Raw genomic sequence first — 16,588 nt, 5'->3', positions numbered from 1 at the left:
TAAAAGTGTGGGGTAAATTAGAGATTTTTAATTTCAAAACTACTAAAAGTACACCCAGTGGTGTGTTCACCATTGAAAGAAATTCTCTGAAAAGCTTATTAAAACAAAAAACACTTTAGCAAAGAAAATGATCCCTCGAATTTATCTCTTTAGTAAATTCAAGTCTTGGCAGCTTCCTGTATGAAATGAAGGTGGTACACTTGTACCTTGGATATTAAAGTGCAGCTCCAGCAGCAGCAGGAGTTCTCTATGTGAGACGCCGCACCTCATGCCCACCTAACCTTCTCAACCTTCACAGCGGCCTCATGAAGCAGGTCCATGTACTGCCCAGTTGTCACACAGCTACTAAGCAGCAGCACTAAGACCGAAGCCAGGCTAATCCAGTTCCAAAGGGGATGCGCTCTTTCCACTATGGATCTACAGATTGCCTCTGTACCCCTTTTTCCTTCTACCAAAAATATCCATGCCCAAGCTTGGCTTGGACAACATTTAGGAAAAACAACTGGTATCCACTAATCAAAGAGATCATCAGGGACTTCCCTAGTGGAGCAGTGGTTAAGAACCCGCCTGCCAGTGCAGGGGACACGGGTTCGAGCCCTGGTCCGGGAAGATCCCACATGCCGCGGAGCAACTAAGCCCACGTGCCACAACTACTGAGCCTGCGCTCTAGAGCCCGTGAGCCACAACTACTGAGCCTGAGTGCCACAACTACTGAAGCCCACGCGCCCAGAGCCTGTGCTCGGCAACAAGAGAAGCCACTGCAATGAAAAGCCCACACACCGCAATGAAGAGTAGCCCCCGCTTGCCGCAACTAGAGAAAGCCCGCGCGCAGCAACGAAGACCCAATGCAGCCAAAAATAAATAAATTAAATTAAATTAAATTAAAAAGAGACGATCAACAGTAATGCTGAATGAAGAAGGTACTGAATTATTATGTCAATTTTCAAAAAGTAAATCAATCCTCAAATTAGAACTAGAGGAAGGAAGCTATACATGGCCTTCCAATAATGAAAACAGAAAAAATAAACCAATTACACGGTCTGGTGGGGAAAAAGAAAGGTATAGAAGGGCCTAAAAATAGTTGCCATGTTATCGCCACTTTAATAATAGCAGATTCGCACACATTCTCTTGGAAATGTCACCTAGGCAACCAGAAATACAAAGACAGAGATGTTTGGAAAAATATATGTATATGAATCTATTTTGCCATCTTTTGAACATAAATGATCACTACTGCAAGAAAAAGATGAAAACTAGGAGACTAAATAGTGGGGGAAATGTAGGTACAGGAGAAAGTTTTGTAAGCAGGTGCCCAGTATAAAGAAGGGTAATAAGGTATAAAAGTAGGTCTCTATTTGTATAAGAAGCCCTGACCTATTGCCTCAAATTTGGGTCAAGAATCTGCTAGGAGTGTTAAACATATTTCTTCTATGTTGTTGAAATCTCAAGTTTTTATCTAATAAAACAAAGGCAGACTAATACAAAAAAGGGTAGCCTGGCAAACTTTAAAACACATTTGGAAAACTATCTTAAGTCCCACTTAACTAGGGGGACCATAGGTCGCTCTTCGCCTGGATTGCCTAGGACATCCGTGTTTGTGCCTGTTGTTTTGTTATAAGCATTAAAAAGCTCTCCTCCTTCACACTCAAAAGGGTCCTGGTGTGAACAATAAATTATATGGTCACTATATTTAGCCAAGACATATTTCTTGACCACTTAATGATGTGCTAGCTACTAGGTTGGGAACTTAGATTAGCACCAAGACAATTCTGGAGATAGAATCTCTGATCTCCAGAACACTACAATCTCGCTGAATAGACAAAAAAAAAAAAACCCAAAACAACAGTGAAATAGTGAAAACTTGATAATCATTGGTATACTCTAGGCTGTAAGTGCCTTGGTTCAGATCAGAGACAAAGTAAACAGTGTATCCCCTCAAGTGGGACACTACAGAGAACTAATGGCAAATGCCACCAGGCTTCACAAGCACTTACTGCATAGCAGGCACTGTGCCAAGCATGATGCCCACGTGACGTCAATTCATGCTCAAAACAACCCCAGAAGCAAAGAACTATCATTATGCTCATTTTGCAGATGAGATGACTCACCCAAAGTCATGCCAGAGAATTCAAATGCCCAACTCCAAGCACACATTCTCCACCACTGCGGTGTGGACACACTGCTTCCTGACTGCCAGCTTTTCCAGGAGTCGATGCAGCAGTCACGTGTTAGCAGAGCCATCGGGGTTCAGGAAAGCAGTGAAGGCTCGGCTCACAGCATCAGGGAGCGTTACCACCCTAGGCCTGAGGGCTAGAGGGGAAGGAGTGGCTAAAGGAATGCGGGGAGGATGGCTGCAGGCAGAGGATGACTGGATGCAGCTGTGGCCTTTGGCAACAGACAAGCCACCCTGCAACATCCAACCCAGCAGGAGGGAACGGAGGAAATAACTACCCTACCTCACTCTCCTCCCACCCTCCCAACAATGGCTGGACCCACCATAGGCTGAATTACACTAGGAATCAGAAGACAAAGACGGACACTGATGCTGATGGTAGAGATCAGCCTCTCAGGGCACAGAGCCAGGTGGATAAGGGAGGAAGGAGACACAGAGGACACAACAAGAGATGGCCAGCCTGCTCGCTGCCCTTGTCTCTACAGAAGAGTGTGCTTCAACTGCAGCAGAGGAAACTGGCCTAGTCGCTCTCTGGGCGTCAAGAAGATGCCAGTAAGTCAGAAGATGCCATCCTCGGCATCTATGTGACTCCAGGGCCAGCTTCATGGGCAAGTGACCTGTGCAGTTACACAAGGCGCTATGTTCAGAAGGGCCTCCTGCTTGATTTAATGCTCGCTGACACCATCTTGAAATTCTTAACAACTTTTTTAACAGGGGCCTCCCATTTTCGTTTTGCACTGGGCCTGCTAAATTATGCAGCCAGTCTTGTGCAAGGCAAACCATTTTCTTCAGCTGGTGAGACTAAATTTTCTAAGCATCACAGTATGCCAGGTATACTATTCAAAGCAAACAGATCCAAAGTTAATATTAACCAGAGTAACAATGTTATAGCAGAATACATAACATAATAAAGTGAAGGGACATTTTACCTTTTTTTCCTTTCCTCTTTCCCTTTTGAAGTCAAACTGCAAAGTGGCTGAGAAGCCAAAATTAGCTGGCCCCTGGAGAGAAATGGACCTTAATTACAACGGCCTCTCCATAGCACAGAGGGAATGGATGTTGGCTCTTACCCAGTTAATGTGATCAACACAGACAAACAAACAGAATAATTTACACCCTGGGGTGGGCTCTCTTGATATATTCCACTTGATGAGTTATATTCATCAAATTAGCCAGATAATTGCCAAAGCTACCCTTGACCTTGTCTTGTGTGCCTGATGTACACAGGCCCCAGTTTGGGACTCATTATTGAAAACACATGCATAAAAGCCTTGCTGATAGGCTGGCAACATTTACAAACCATATTTCTAAGCCAATGTTTTCTGAAGGACTAAAACTTGAGACTTTACTGCTTCTGCTTCATTTTCCTGAAAGACTCTAACATCTTTCGCCTTCCTCTGAGTAATTACAGTTTTAAAAGCATCTAGCAACCCCAGGTGAGAAGCCAGAACAGGAGCAGTGACTGCCCTTCTCCCATTCATTTCCTCCAAGCACGGGACAAAGCAAAGCACAGAAAACTTCCAGCAAGGCAGGGACCGAACTGTTTTGACAGCCTTTTTCACTCACCCCTTCATTTCAGAAATGAGGGATGGCAGATTCTAAGAATTTTGTTTGTTTGTCATTTAAAGTTAAAATAAAATTTCAATAGATCAAATCAAAAGCATTTACAAGAGCCATACTATATCAAGGAGCCTATAGCCCAGGTGGTAAATCAAATCTATGGGCATCATGACAGAATCACAGGATCAAGGATTGCAGTGTACACTCATGAGCTCTGTTGTGGGGTGAATGGTGGCCCCCAAAAAGATATGTCCGCATCCTAAACCCAGGAACAGGCGAATATGATCTTATTTGAACAAAGGGTCTTTGCAGATATAATTAAGTTGAGGATCTTGAAATAAGACCATCCTGTAAAATGCAAATTAAAACCACAATGAGATAGCACCTGCCACTGTTAGAATGGTCATCGTTAGAAAGACAAGAGATCACAAATGCCAGTGTGGATGTGAAGAAAAGGAAACCCCTGTGCACTGCTGGTGGGACTGTAAATTGGTACAGCCACTATGAAAAACAGTATGGAAGATCCTCAAAAAATTAAAAATAGAACCACCATATGGTCCAGCAATTTCATTTCTGGGAATATATCCAAAGGAAATGAAAACACTAACTCAAAAAGATATCTGCAACCCCATGTTCATAGCAGCATTATTTACAATAGCCAAGACATAGGAACAACCTAAGTGTCCACTGATGATGAATGGATAAAGAAGCTGTGGTATATATACACAGTGGAATGTTATTCAGCCATAAAAAAATGAGAAAATCCTACCATTTGTAACAACATGGATGGACCTTGAAGGTATTATGCTAAATGAAATAAGTCAGACAGAGAAAGACAAACATTATATATCACTTATATGTGGAATCTAAAAACAAACAAATTTTTAAAAACCCACCAAACTCATAGAAAAAGAGATCAGACTTGTCGTTACCAGAGGCAGAGGATGGGAGAAGAAGGAATTGGAGGAAGATGGTCAAAAGGTACAAACTTACAGTTATAAGATACATTAAGTAGTAGGGACGGAATGTACAATATGATGTTATAGTTAACCCTGCTGTGTGATGTATGGGAAAGATGTTAAGAGAATAAATCCTAAGAGTTCTCATCACAGAGGAAACATTTTTTTTTCTTTTTGTCTTTCTTTTCTTTTTATTGTATAAATATGAGACAATGGATGTTAGCTGAACCTTTGTGGTAATCATTTTACACTACATGTAAATCAAACCACCATGCTGTATACCTTAAACTTATAGTGATGTATGTCAGCCTTTCTCAATAAAACTGGGGGGAAAATTATCTAGAATTATTATCCAGGTAAGCCCTAAATCCAATGACAGGTGTCCTTATAGGGGACACACAGAGGAGAGGAGGAGGCCACGTGACCACAGAGGCAGGAGTGGGAGTTATGTAGCCTCAAGCCCAGAAATGCTGATAGCCACCAGAAACTAGGAGAAGCAAGCAAAGAATTCTCCTCCAGAGCCTCTGGAAAAAGCCTGGCCCTGTTGTTAACTTGATTTCAGACTTCTGGCCTCCAAAATGGTGAGAAAATAAATTTCTGTTATTTTCAGCCACCCAGTTTGTGGTAATTTGTTGTAGAGGCCACAGGAAACTAATACAAGCCCTCAGCCACACCTCTCACCTGTGGCCTCAGCTTCACAACCTCAGGGAATGGAAAATCTGAGGCCTTCCAAAGCAGCCCATTCTGTTTTCACAGTGAGCCTAGTTCTGGCCCCAGAACAGGTCTTTTCCGCAATGCAGTACTACATGTAGTTGGAGACCATGATAATCAGGCTCCCACAGAGCTTCTTCTGGCTACAGAGCCCCTCATGTCATGCCTCAGGGGCGATGGGCTCCACCTCCCACACACTAGCCCCTGCCCTGTGCATTCCCTCCAGCCAGAAGAGCAGGGAGGGAACTACCACCTCCTTTGTCCTCAACACTCTTCACCTTCCAAGGTGGCCAAGTCTCATTAATGTTTAAGCGGTCAGGTTACACTACAAACTCTTTTGAAACTTTCAACTAAAAACAAAACAAAACAAACTTACAGCTTTCTCACGTGTGTTTCACGGACATATCACCCCCATCAACTATATAGAAAAAGGATTTTTTATTGAAACATAACCAATCAGCTATGAAACATATCTAAAAAATACCTGTTGTTGGGACTTCCCTGGTGGTCCAGTGGTTAAGAATCCATCTTGCAATGCAGGGGATGCCGCAGGGCAACTAAGTCTGCGTGACACAACTAGAGAGCCCACGTGCCGCAACTACAGAGTCCACATGCCACAACTAGAGAGAAGCCCGTGCACTCACAGCAACTAACAAAGGGACCGTGCACCACAGTGAAAGATCCCACGTGCCACAACTAAGACCTGACGCAGCCAAAAAATAAATAAATATTAAAAAAAAAATACACACTGTTATTTAGAAAAAAGGGGGGGTGATTTCTGAGCAGTCACTTACTCTAAATTTTGACAGCCTAGCTAAGTTTGCACAAATCAGGTTATTACCAAAGAATCAAAACACACAGGTTTCTGAAAAACCTAACATTCCAGATCCAACTGGATGTACAGAAGAAATGTTCCTGGGTTCAAATCCCAGCTCCACAACTTACTAGCTACTGACCTAGGGTAGGCCACTCAACCTCTTGATGCTTTAGTTCTCTCACCTGTAAAGGATAATCGTAATGCTCCCTCTTGCCGGATTCTCTCTGCTTTGCCCTCCAGATCCAACCTCCTCCCTTCTCCACTCTGCTCTCAGCCCTGGGAGGCTGATTTCTATGAAAAAGGTAGTCCCTGCATTTCTTGCCCTCTGGCTTCTGGTTGGTTTGGCCAATTGGAAGACACCAGCAGATTAGAGGGGGTTGAAAAGAGTGGCTGGGGACTTACTCACCTGGTGCCTCCCGGCCAGGCCATACCTTGGCAGTAGCTGTATTCTTCTACTGAAGAGCAATTCCAGAAACTGCTCGTTCATGTCACCCTTTCAGGACTGCACACTCATCTAGCCAGTCTGGGTGACTTCCCTTAATTTGCCCACAACTTTATGAATATGGTAGTCCCCCATTATCCATGGGGAACACATTCCAAGCCCCCCAGTGGATGCCTGAAACCACGGACAGTGCTAAACCCTATATATACTATGATTTTTCCTATACATATGTAGCTATGGTAAAGCTTAATTAATAAGTTAGGCACAGTTAGAGATTAACAACAATAACTAATAAAATTAAACAGTTATAGCAATATACTGTAATAGAAGTTATGTGAATGTGGTCTCTCTTTCCCTCTCTCAAAATATCTTAATTGTACAAATGTAATGCCTTTTCCATCTTAACTAAAAATTTATCATTCACTGGGGCCGTAACTTTTTTTTTTTTTTCCTTCAGGAAAAAATGCACCCATGCACAAATTTTACACAGCATTTCAGGGGGGACTCAGGCCTTCTCGGAGCCCAACACTGACACAGTCCGTGAGGGTCGCAGGGCCCAGGTTAGGGGCTGTAACTTTTTTAGTTTGAGATATGATAGCAAAACTAGCACAGCATGGGCTTCCCTGGAGGCGCAGTGGTTGAGAGTCTGCCTGCCAATGCAGGGGACACGGGTTCGAGCCCTGGTCTGGGAGGATCCCACATGCCGCGGAGCAACTAGGCCCGGGAGCCACAATTACTGAGCCTGCGCGTCTGGAGCCTGTGCTCTGCAACAAGAGAGGCCGCGATAGTGAGAGGCCCGTGCACTGCACCGCGATGAAGAGTGGCCCCCGCTCGCCCCAACTACAGAAAGCCCTCGCACAGAAACGAAGACCCCCACACAGCCATAAATAAATAAATAAATAAACCCAAAAGTTAAAAAAAAAAAAAACTAGCACGGCACATATTTCTTTTTCCTTCTTCACAATTTCACGGATAGAGGATTTGTTCTTACCGTAAATCTCAGCAACCTCAGCACAAGATTTTGTTTTCTTTCCTTGTTGAGAGCTTTCACCTTTTCACTTAAAGTAAGCACTTTACAGCTTCTCTTTGGCATATGAGAATTCCCAGCATCACTACCCTTGCGCTTTTGGGCCATTATTAAGTAAAATAAGGGTGACTTGAATACAAGAACTGAGATACCACGAAAGTGGATCTACTAAGCGACTACCGGGCAGGATACGCCGGCCAAAAAGACGATTCCGTCTGAGGCGGGGCGGAGCAAGATAACGCGAGATTTCATCACTACTCAAAATGGCGCACGACTTGAATTGTTTATTTCCAGATCTTCCACTTATTTTCTGACCATGGTAAATGAAACCTTAGAAAGCAAAACCGAGGATAAGCGGGAACTACTATATTCTCTTCATTAAACTTTCTTCAGTTATACCCATTTGAGTGTCGTCTGCCTCCCCGTAGGACCGTGGCTGATAAACATTTCATAGGGTTTATGCTTATAACAGCATCACTCAAAATAGCCAGAAAGTAGAAGCAACCCAAATGTCCATCGACAGATAAACGGATAAACAAATGTGGTATATGCATACAATGGAATATTAGTCAGCTTTAAGAAGAAAGGAAATTCTGACACATGCTACAATATGAATAAACCTTGAAGACATTATGCTAAGTGAAATAAGCTAGTCACAAAAGGACAAATATTGTATGATTCCACTTATATGAGGTACCCAGAGTAGTCAAATCCATAGAAACAGAAAGTAGAATGAATGGTGGTGGCCAGGGTCTAGTGGGCACGAGGAAATTAAAAGTTTTTGTATAATGGGTATGGAGTTTCAGTTTGGGAAATTGAAAAAGTTCTGAAGATAGATGGTGGTGACGGTTGCACAACAGTGTGAACGTACTTAATGCCACAAAACAGCACACTTAAAAATGGTTAAAATGGTAAACTTTATGCTATATATATTTAACCACAATTTTTAAACGTATTTAAGAAATATTAATTGCTCACCTATTACACAAAGCACCGCGCTGGAGATACACAAACTGGAAGGTCACTGTCTCCATCAAGGGTGCTCAGCTCCTGCACTTCCCCCATATACCCCTCATTCCAGCAATCTGTTCCCTAATTATGTCTTGCACTTTCAAGCTGGAATACAAATTCCTTCAAGACAAGGGACTAGATCATATTCATCCAAATCCCTAGAACTTAACAAAATGTGGAGCACATCCTCAAAAATATTGGTTGAATAAGTGAGTAAAAATCTAGCCAAAGAAGTCTATGTTCTTTTTTTTCTCAAGTCTTCTAGCCAGTCAGTACTTAACATTTCTTGAAGTTAGTTACCTATATTTTCAGAAATGAAAAGAGTAGAACCTCACGCTAAACTCACTTTAAATTGTTCTGTTGACAAACAATCCTACTAAGTGCATAAATTGTGGGTTTTAAATCAGAACTCCTTTGTTTGCTAGCCATGTGTCCACGGGCAACTTATTGACTGCCCCTAAGCCTGTCATCTGTTAAGTGGGAATGCTGACATTACTATAGTGGACATCTATTGCTTTGCAATCCAAAAATCTATTGGCCAATCTCCTGGTGACAGTATAACAATGTTGTGCTGGAGAAACACCCTTGCTCCTACTTCTTAGCCTATGGCTCAGGGATGAAACCTGCAACCAAGCCCAAGCCCTAGACTAGTGTAGAACTCAGGAATGCTGGGGTATTCTATCATGGTGATAGAGACAGAGGGATGGTGAAGACCAAGCCTGGCTGTCATTATTGCCTAATCCCAAACCCTGACAGACATCACTAATTGACGACAGCACTCGTTCCTACTGAGCCTGGACCCAGCCTTGGATTCCTCTTCAACCCAGCTCTCCAGACAGCCACTACCAATCAAGTCAGTAAAAGATGACAGGCAAAATGAAACCAATTGTCTTAGCTCCAGAACAGCAGCTGGCAGTTTTTATGTAAAGAACAGTGTAGTAAGTATTTTAGGCATGGTCTCTAATATATATTCTTCTTTGTGTTTTGATTTGTTGTGTTTCCAACCCCTTAAAAATGTTAAAAAGCATTTTTTGATCTTTCAGCTTACAAAACCCCCTGCTCTGGAGCCTTGAAATCAGACTCTGGGGCTGTCCCAGAGATCCAGGCACCATCTTATCTCCCTCTGCAGGACTCCTGGGAGCTCAGTACTGGAGCACTTGGAAATGCCACCTCAGTCAGAAGTGCACACACAGAACACACTGCATTGCCTGAAAAGTACAGAGGAGCTTTGATGACAGGAGAGTTTCTGTTCTTATCATACCAATCCCAGGGCAAGCTGACACCCACACTCTGGGGGAAGCTACAATCCAAGGAACAGCTACAAAGCCCATGTACGTGCTGACCTTCACTTCTACTTCCAGAAGCAATTTCACTGCACAGCCCCTCAGACAGCTGAACACTCATTCCCCACAGCCAATCTGAGGAAAGCAAGAGTTCAAATCACTACATTTCTCCATTGTTAGTCTAACTCCTTACAATTAAAAAAACACCTCTGAAATTGTTCCAAGAGACTGTGCCACATTTCTTTTGACCAACCTTTGATTCCTTATTTATTCCTTATTTCCCAAAGCTTTTATTTTTTATTAGTCATCAATTTTATACACATCAGTGTATACATGTCAATCCAAAGCTTTTTTAATTGCAGAGTAGTATGTATAAAAGTTGGTTTGGTCCTCCTCCTTATTATTTTCCTTGTTTGTTTCTGGTTTTAGTGAAAAGGAATGAACTTTGCTTGACTGATGTTCATTCATTCATCCAATAAACAATTACTTATAATCCCAATCCACCTCTCAAGGCACTTGCAGGTAGGAAAGACAACTGCAGATGATAATGCAGAGTGATAGGAGGGGTAGGTGCAGGGTAACATTCCAGCATGAAGCAAGGGCAGCTCAGTCAGCTGTGGCGGAGGTGAGTACCAGGAGGTCTGCTGGAGGGCAGTGTCACTGCAGCAGAGCAGGGAAGAATGCACAGGGGTTGACCAGACAAGGAAGGATGGGAGGATGGCAGGTGCTGAGACTCAGTGGCCTGAGTAAAGGCTACACATGGGGTTTGGGGGCGGGGGGAGTTGGGAGATGAAGCTGGCAAGGAGACCAGGGTAGGGTCATGAAGGCCTTGGAGTCCAAACTCTATCCTGAAAGCCACAGAAAGCTTCTGAGGGAACTAAGCCGAATGACTGGCTTAGATTTTTATTTTCAAAACAAGCATTCTAGTTGCAGTTTGGAGAATCCACTGGAGCAAGAGAGTCCTGATTTGGAGCAAGGAGCCCAGTGTGAAGGCAACTGGAGCAATTCAGGCAAGAAGTGATGAGGTTATGAACTAAATCAGTGACAGCAGGAACTGAGGGAAGGGGGCAGACATCAACAACAACAAAAATAAGAGCTCACATTTATGCAGCACTTTCTAATGACAAAGCACTGTGTGAAGTGCTTTTTGTGTATTAATTCACTTTATCTTCACAACAAGACTGAGATAAGTTTGGTACCTATTGTCAACCACAGCTCAGGAAACCCAGAGAGATTAAGCAAGGAGCCCAAGGTCTGAGAGCTATTTGTGTCCCGTCCAGAAGTCACATCCAGCAGCCTGGTTGCAGAGTCCACGCTCCTCACAGCCCACTCTCCTAAGCACACTTACAGAGAGTGGCTATTCGAGATGCGCGCTGAGTGGTTGAAATGGGGGAGACTCCAGGGCGATCTCCAGAGGCCTGGCTTGGGTACCTGAACATTTGGGTTTCAGCTTCTTGAGCCTCCACTTCTGAAAGAAGCCCCATCCCCAAGTCTATATTTAGCCCTCAACCAGCACTCCCCATACACCCACACTCTCCCCATCACCCCACCACCCCTTTCTCCTTTGCAGTCCTTGCAGGCGCATTTGGAGTGAAAAACCTCACAAGCATTGCCAGTCAGGTCTGAGAAACCCTGACAGCAAAGTCTGCTCTTGGTAATACAGAGGCTTAGGTCTATTATTTTCAAATCAGTCAGAACTGGGAAAACTTTGAGCAAGCCTGTGTGGTTTCCTTCTCAGCAAGCAAGACCCTGGCAGCCCTACTTCTGTGTTTCCCACTAGTTGCCCTACAGAGCAGAACATGTACCATTATTTGGGGCCAGCGCTTAACAACAGAAGCACGCTTGCCTGGCCAGCGGCCTCAGACAGACCCGCAGGAAGAAAGTGGCCCTGGCGGGGAGACCTTCAGAGAGCCAAATGGCTCTCTTTCTCCAGGCATGAGAGTTAAAGCAAGCATCTGCAGCAAGAAACTTGTGTATTTCCTGCGGACAAGGAGACCTCCTGCCCCTCCCGGGCTGATACAACCCACTTTGCACATCCTGCTTCTCTGGGAGCTAAAAATAAATCGGTATGCACTGAAAAACACTCAAACACATCTCCCCAGCACACCCCTTCCCGAGTTCCCGAGGGCAAGAGACCCAAATCTTTCAGGTCCGGAGTCCAAAATGCAGACCACTTCCTCGTCTGCGTTCCACTGGCGCCTGTTGGTGGTTCCCAAAGCCCCCTCCCCAGGCGCCCACCCCTCGCACGTTACTCCTGCGGCCTCTGAGGGCCGACTCTGAGGCCCGGGAACCGGCGAGTGCCCTCGACCCCAACCTCCTCCCCCGACCCCGGGAGGAATGCTTCTGGTGTCCCGGGCCACCAGGCGCACCAACGCCCCCTTCCGACCCAGCGCGCCCCCAACCTGCCTGCCCTGTGCGCCCCTGCGCGTCCCTCTGCAAAGTTGCTCTCTCCTTTTCTGCCACCATCTTCAGGGTCTTTGGTTTTGTTTTATTTTCCCTCAGAGGCACTGAAGGAAGGACGGGGGAACTGACAGGATGAGCTGCACCCGGGAAGGGCTGCGGGGACCAGGTCTCCGGGACCGCGCGCTCCTCGCGCCCACCCCTGCGCCCGCCGCGCCCCGAGCGCGCCGGTCCCCCCAGCAGGCGCTCCCGGTGCCACCGCCCCCGCACACCCGCCAGGCGGCAACTACGACTACGCTCTCGCTCCGGAGAAGCAGACGGAAGGCGCTGCGACTCACCGCCTCGGCCGCTCCCAGCGTCTGTGTCGCCGCGGGTGAGGCGGCCGCTCCCAGCGTCTGTGTCGCCGCGGGTGAGGCGGCGGCGGCGGCGGCGGCGGCGCCTTCCCTCCGCCCGCCTCCCCGTGGACAGCACCGCCGCCCGCCGCGCCCCCCTCCCCAGCCTGGCTCGCCGCCTCCCCCCTCGCGGCCGCCGACCCACCTCCCCACTGCGGCCCCGCAGGCAGCCTCTCCTGGGTAGGCGGACGGCTGGGGGGGTGCAGAGGACCAAGCTGAGGCGCGCGCGCGGTTTGCAGGTGCAGTGGACACCCCGATGTTGTGCTGGTGCGGCCGCTAGGCTTATTATCCCCGTTATACCCGCTAGTCCTAGCCCACCGCCAGTCTTCTAGCCAGGCTGCACTGGTACTTTCCAAGCGGTGCCATCTGTTTGCCTGTTAGGGTCGTGGGAAGGTCAGATTCAACGTAGAGCACCTTCTTCTAGGCTTCAATTGGGAGACCCTGGGGTCCCTGCTACGCAGCAGTGAAGTTCTAGGGAGTCTTGGAAGGACAGGCCCGCAAGGAGGGACGGGCTGCTTTGCCTCATCAGTGTTTTCTTTACCAGAGCTTAACAAAAAGCTGGAAAGAAGGACATCTAAGGGATCTCTTCCTCCCTCGTTCCCCCCACCTCCTGTAGCCCACCGCAGAATGTCACCAAATCTTCCATCTCCACTGGAGATGATAAGAGGCAAATGTCTTGCCAATTTATTCAACCAATATTTATCAAGTGACTGCCATCACATGTTCCTGTCCTGCTGCGATGGCCACTCAGGACCTCTCAAAAAGCCACTGTAACTTCCTATACTTGTCAACTGCAGCAACACTTCCAGAACCCACAGAAGATCTCAATAGCAAGCCAAATTCATTGATTAAAAAAACTTGCTGGTAAAAATAACAAAAAGGCACCATGTAAAGCTGTAAAGGCACCATGACTTGTCCATGCTTGTTATAATGATTACAAAATCTTTTAATATGACTAGTAGTTGTAGAAATAACAGTCACATTTAGGTTTACACATCTGCCAACTCTGATTTGAAAATCACGGAAAATGTTCCCCTGACCAAAGCCATCCTCTTAGTTCTTAGTTCTGCCTTCCTTTTCCACATCATTTACTCCTTCAGGCAAAGCTTACAAAACCAAAGTCATCTGAGAGGCCATTAAACCATTTATGGGATACTAAACTTTGTTCCTGGATTGGATTAGCAGATTAGCTCAGTGTTTTTGCCTCTCTGGGTACACTTTGGAATCACCTAGGGAGTTGGATTTTTTTGTTTGTTTTTTAGTGGTAGGCCTCGCCCCACACCCATAGATTCTGATTTAACTGCTTGGGGTGCAGCCTTGCTTAGGGACGCTTTACAAGGGCCCCAGGAAATTCTGATGTGCAGCCAGGGTTGGAAATCCAGGGATAAGCCAATCATCAAACTGAGCCTGAGGCAACGGGATGACAAACCAAAAAGTTTTGATGCAGGCAAAGGTCTGAGCAGGTGCTGCAAACTCAAACGTCCCTAAGGGATTAAAAAGAAATAACAAGTGACTTAGCCTGGTTGTACAGGGCCAAACTGGGAAGGACTTCAAGGACATAAACACAGTCTCATTTTTCCACATGGGAAATGCAGAGCCAGTGTGGCCACTCAAGTTGGGGTTTTTTTCATTTTGTTTTGTTTTTCCTCCACAGAGAAGCCAAAAACCTACATTTAATGTGAGCTCTTCTAATTTTAAAATGTTGGTAACTAATTTAAAAAATATTTTTAAAAAGAAGAGTTTATAGGCCACAAGGGGTCCCTAGGTCATCATTTTGTCACCTGTGGCCTGCACAATTTAGGCCTGGTCATTGCCTACAGACTGCAGGAAGAACCCTGGTGAGTAGAAGGTGGCAGTGCTTTGGGTGGAGGTGTCTCTGAGAGAGAATGATTTAAAAATCCACTTTATTTTTTTAATTTTGCTTTAATGATCTCTGCTTTTTAGGAAAAAAAAGCTTTGTTAAAATATAACTCATATAGCATACAATTCACCGATTTAAGGTATCCAATTTGATGTTTTTAGTATATTCATAGAGTTGTACAACTATCACCACAATCAATTTTAGAACTGATTTTGATCACCCCCAAAAGAAATGCTGTGCTTATTAGCACTCATTTCCTTTATTCTCCCAACCCCCAGCCTCTGGCAACCACTAATCTACTTTCTCTATAGATTTGCCTGTTATGGACATTTCATATAAATGAAGTCTTCATACAATGTGAAGTATTTTGTGACTGCTTTCTTTCACTTAGCATAATGTTGTCAAGGTTCATCCATGTCATCAGTACTTCATTCCTTTTTATGAACAAATAATGTCCCATGGCATAGATATATCATATTATGTTTATCCATTTTTCAGTTGATGAACATTTGGGTTGTTTCCACTTTGGGGCTATTATAAATAATGTGGCTATGAACATTTGTGTATGCTTTTATTGTGTGGATGTATGTTTTTATTTCTCTTGGGTGTCTATTTAGGAGTGGAATTGCTGAGTCACAGAGTAACTCTAAGTTTGACATTTTGAGGAACTGCTACACTGGTTTCCAAAGCAGCTGCACCATTTTACATTCTCACCAGCAGTGTGTGAATGTTCCAGTTTCTCCACATCCTTGCCAACACTTGTTATTTGCCATTTTTCAAGTTTATACCATCCTAGTGGCCATGAAGTGGTATCTCATTGTGGTTCTGATTTGCATTTTCCTAACAGCTAATGATGTTGATCATCTTCTCATGTGTTTATCTTCTCTGCAGAAATGTCTATTCAGATCCTTTACCCATTTTTTTAAAGTCAGTTATTTGTCTTTTTTACTCATTATTTATTATGATTTATTATTCAGGTATAAGTGTTCTTTATATAATCTGGATATAAGTCAGATATATACTTTGTAAATAATTCCTCCCATTCTGTGGGTTATCTTTCCATTTCCTGTGAAAGAAAAAAGTTTTTCATTTTGAGGAAGCATGAATTATCTATGTTTTCTTTTGTTGCTTGTACTTTTGGTGTTATATCTAAAAGGCTTTGCCTAATTCAAGGGCACAAGATTTATGCCTAAATATTGGACCCTACTTTTTACAATGCTCTTTAACGGTGTGATATTGGAAACTGGGAACACTGAAATAACTGGCCTTGAGCCCATGGTCAGAGTCTCCCACTTCCAGAGTTCTAATGTGCTGGGACAGCTCTCACCATGGCATTTGGCCAACTTTGGGCACTTAATTGCAAGTTTTTGTCAAGGAAGCAACTGAGTGTGTAAATTTGGGGCTAGCTAGGTCAATAGTGGCATGCATTCATTCATCTACTCCACAAATACTTCCTAAGGGCCTCCAATGTGCTTTAAACTGTTCTAGGTTCTCAGGATATAGCACTAAACAAGGCAGACAAGATTCATGTTCTGGTGGGGCTTCTAGCTTAATGAGAGAGAAAATAGATGATAGATGATAGATATATAGATAGAGCACATAAGATCCGTAGCAAATGAGTGCTGTGTCAAGAATTCACATAGAGTGATAAGCTGGAACAACTAGGGAAAGAGCCAGGCAGAGGAAACAGAGTGCCAAAGATCTAATTTGAGGGGAGAAATACACAACTTATTCTGGGAACACAAAGAAACCTAACGTGACTGAAGCTTATTGGGTGTCTTTGGCTGAACTCCCTAGAAAGTCGGGCCCAAGCAAATGGTTAGGTGACTAGACTATAGGGAAGTGAAATCTCAGGAAAGGATAGAGAGAAAAGAGGAGTGAGTCAGGAAGAGAGGGAAAGCAACTACAAAGAGTTGTGTTACACAGCTGGTGATGGTTGCCAGAGTCTGCAG

The 16,588-nt window shown here is 44.6% G+C and overlaps 1 protein-coding gene across 5 annotated transcripts in view; it reads right to left on the bottom strand.

Annotated features, from left to right (window-relative positions):
• The window catches only part of NCALD (neurocalcin delta), a 445,233-nt gene extending 432,154 nt beyond the window's left edge, over positions 1–13,079 (bottom strand). For 3 of the 5 annotated variants that reach the window (XM_059902282.1, XM_059902281.1, XM_059902279.1), the window contains exon 1: positions 12,722–12,838. The gene's annotated coding sequence lies outside the window, so the exon portion shown is untranslated. Of the gene's footprint in view, positions 1–2,108; positions 2,252–12,721; positions 12,839–12,920 lie in introns of those variants that run through there. The other 2 variants (XM_059902284.1, XM_059902283.1) reach the window with 2 other exon arrangements.
• Positions 13,080–16,588: the final 3,509 nt, after the last annotated feature.

This window comes from Balaenoptera ricei, chromosome 17, assembly GCF_028023285.1.
Source record: "Balaenoptera ricei isolate mBalRic1 chromosome 17, mBalRic1.hap2, whole genome shotgun sequence".
Classification (NCBI taxonomy): domain Eukaryota; kingdom Metazoa; phylum Chordata; class Mammalia; order Artiodactyla; family Balaenopteridae; genus Balaenoptera; species Balaenoptera ricei.
This window is presented reverse-complemented; position numbering and strand designations above follow the sequence as displayed.